The 3390-nt window shown below is 35.8% G+C and overlaps 1 protein-coding gene across 4 annotated transcripts in view; it reads left to right on the top strand.

Annotated features, from left to right (window-relative positions):
• The window catches only part of FOXP2 (forkhead box P2), a 500104-nt gene extending 496946 nt beyond the window's left edge, over positions 1 to 3158 (top strand). For all 4 annotated transcript variants that reach the window (XM_064487425.1, XM_064487424.1, XM_064487426.1 and 1 more), the window contains one exon: positions 1 to 3158. This exon is cut by the window's left edge and continues 884 nt beyond it. The gene's annotated coding sequence lies outside the window, so the exon portion shown is untranslated.
• Positions 3159 to 3390: the final 232 nt, after the last annotated feature.

Below are 3390 nucleotides of genomic sequence, written 5' to 3'. Positions count from 1 at the left end.
TTACAACTGTACTCTTTACCTCCTTGTGATAAAGCTTTGTCTACCTGCAAACACAGTCAAAGGCTACAGCTGCAAACCAAAGCCAACTCTAACAAGGCCAGGAGCTCAAGGACAGAAGCAGCCACATGCTTTGGTCAGCCTTCTGTAACTTCAATTAGTACAAAGGAACCTTTTCCATGAACTACCTGCTGTTTTCTGATGACCTCTGGGATCTTTTCATTTAGCCCTAAACCAAGAATCAAATATGACAAAAACCACACCTAAAAAGTCAATTCAGTCACAGAGTAATCTTCTGAGGCCAAAAGTCCATCTCAATGCGATGAAGATTTGCTTTCGTTAAGGACAGAGGTGAGGACAAAATCCGCAGTGGAAGTTAATGATATGCTAGAAAGCAACAAATGTGGATCACTGACCAAAACGATTATGTACTTGATGCAAATGCAGATTGCATATTGTTATATATATATAGTACATTGTGTTTTTGTTTTCCCCATCCGGTCACTTATTTTCGGTGGTGAATACATGTTGTTAGAAGATGTCTTGTATGGTCTGAATCTTTGTTGTGTACTATTTTTTATAGTCTTAAGTTATAATGAAAAAAACAAAAAGTAGGAACCAAACATAAAAGGTCTAGTAAAGCCAAAAATTAATTTCATATTGATTTTAAAGTGATCTAGCTGAGTTTTTACACTGAAAGCAAAGATTATAGCAATTGTAGTCCATGGTATTTATTTTCAGTCAAACCAAAGTTACATATAATTCTGCCTCTGCTTATACGGGATATTAACACTAACAATACACTCCCTTTCAAAGACTTGCGCAGGCCAAATTGTTGGAATGCTGGTTTTCTTGACAACTCCAAACCCCCCAAACTATGATACTGCGTTACGGTGTAGTGGAAAATAGCATAGTCGGATGTTTGCTTAAAACCTAGAAACTTTACGTGTTGCTTTTCATGTGCTGTGCCAAGTCTTGATAATACTTTTTCCCCCAACCAAGGGACCTCATAACCTGATTATGGTTATTGCTTTACAAACAGTTTTGACAGAAGGTGGCTGCTAGAGCTTAACATACGTACCAGTTCCATGTGATGGAGCCGGTTCTTGCAAACTAAGCTCATCTTTTATTCTTTGCTGAAGTCAGCAAATAGACTTAGAGAGATACCCAGTCATCTATCACACCAAATAAAAGGACATAACGGCTTTCAAAAGGGTTTTCCCACTTACCCAAAAGGCTTTCTGAAAGCTTCTACCTCTGCAAAAAAAAAAAAAAGAAAAAAAAGAAAAAAAAAGAAAAAAAATTAGAACAATTATGGCAGATTGCATGAAACGTGAGAACGTCACAGTAACTGCTACTTTTCATTATGTTTGTCTTTGGGTCATGATCAATGAGCGGGAAGTTGACGATAGGGGAGCAAAAGAGAGGTTGGTATTGTGAAGGATGGTTTTCAGTCATCTCGGATCCTGCTGGAAGGATTATCTGAAGGGAAGATGGGTCTGTCAGGTGCATGTTCAAAAGGCTTTGATGGACTGAAAGTAACTGTGAGCGCTGTACCATCGGGAGGGCGGCCTAAGACTACAATGCTAAAGTATGCATACCTCAGTTACAAAACTTTTGAAAGGAAGTCTCAGCCACAGAATGCATATACCTGTAGAGTTTTGCATGGGTTTTATATGAATACAATTTTAAAAAATAGCTGCTTGCACATTATACCAGAAAAACCTCCAAAACTGCAATTGCTTTGAAAAATAGATTTTAGGTTTTTTGGAGTTTTCTGAAATGCTTGGTCTGTATTTTGATAATTGTGCATATTATGTAAAAATGTTGGTGGACCCATAAATGACCAGACTTTTTCTAAGAAAAATGTTGCTTTAATGCATTTCATGAATTTTTACTCTTATATCATTGCTTGCTAGGAATAGCAAATCTGCTTTTCTGCATCTGCTTTGCGTAGCTATTGTAAGGCTTTGAACTAATGTATGTATTTATTGCTTGAACTTCTGTGCATACCTTATAAAGCATAATGTCTGACAATTTAAATGGCTCATGTATTCTTGCTTCTATCATAAGCTGATTATGGGGACTATGATCTTTTGTATACAGCAAATTTTAACTGTAGCACAAACATCTGTTTATGTATTGGTGGAATATACCTGTTTTATTTATCTTTTTTGAGGTAAACTAATTTTTGATACTTTTCATTACTGTGTACTATGTTCATACTTTGAATTCTCTGACGTTAGAAGTCATGGTTGAGAATTGTAACAGCTGTTATTCGTTCTGTATTCATGGCTTTCACTGCTGAATAAAATAAAGGACCAAACCTAGGATTTGAAAGAAAACTGTCTACCTCTAACACCAGGGAGTTATCAGATTTTATTTTACGTAGTTTTAGTCTACAAAGACACAATTGCTTAAACCTAGTGGGCTTAAGGCTTATATGCTGTGTGGTTGGATTCATGGCACAGTTGTACTGTTTGAAAATCAATTAAAATTTCTTGTGACTGTTACCAGTATTTGGTAGAATTACCACTAACTGGGTTTTCTTTAGATAACTCAGAGATGGAGGAAATGTCATCAGTATTCTGTGTCTACAGCTGCTTAACTTCATAAGAATGCATTTCTTTGTGATTAGGGAATCGAAGAATAGTCAGCTAGGAATAGAGCTACAGAAGTATACTTAAAATAAACCATCCTGGACGTTAACATCCCTGGGCAGATTCAGTCACAAAATCCACTAGACTCTTTTGTAAAGTTTCCAATTGGGCGTTCACATTTTGGGGAATTCATCCTACACATGCCAATATTAACATGCATTTTGACGATAGCTTTATTAATGCCATAAAGCCATTGTGAGGAACATGGCTTACGCTTGTTATTTCCCCAGTTCAGGTTGCAATGAAAGGTTTTTTGTTTTGCTTTTTTTTTTTGTCCATGAACACTTGGCAAATCTTACTTAGCAAAAAAAAAAATAAATAAAGAAGGATGTACATTTTCCTATAGAATTAATGTATGAACAGTGTGTCGCTGTTGGATGTAAAAATGTATATGAAACCATTTCATTCACTTGATTACATTTCTGAAGTATAAATAAAAAGTCTAATACTTTTTGACCCATTTATAACCCCTAGGATTTTATTCTTTCGGAGAGACCATCTTCCCTGCCAGAGCCAAGTCATAAATTTGTGTACATATGTCCCACAATTTGTTTAAATCATTTCCTTAGGAATTGGGGATTCATAAACCAAACCATACTCAGATTCAGTCAATAAAAGTGGGGGCTGCTTGTCAGATACATTCCATGAAAAACTATCTTCAAGTTCAGATTGGTTTCCTTGCATAATCTTGCAGTTTCATCTTTTTATTCTAATAGAATTTGACATCATAAAT

The sequence above is a fragment of the Camelus dromedarius genome, chromosome 7 (assembly GCF_036321535.1).
Source record: "Camelus dromedarius isolate mCamDro1 chromosome 7, mCamDro1.pat, whole genome shotgun sequence".
In the NCBI taxonomy this organism is placed as follows: domain Eukaryota; kingdom Metazoa; phylum Chordata; class Mammalia; order Artiodactyla; family Camelidae; genus Camelus; species Camelus dromedarius.
The sequence above is the reverse complement of the archived record's forward strand: the minus strand, read 5'-3'. Positions and strand labels throughout refer to the sequence as shown.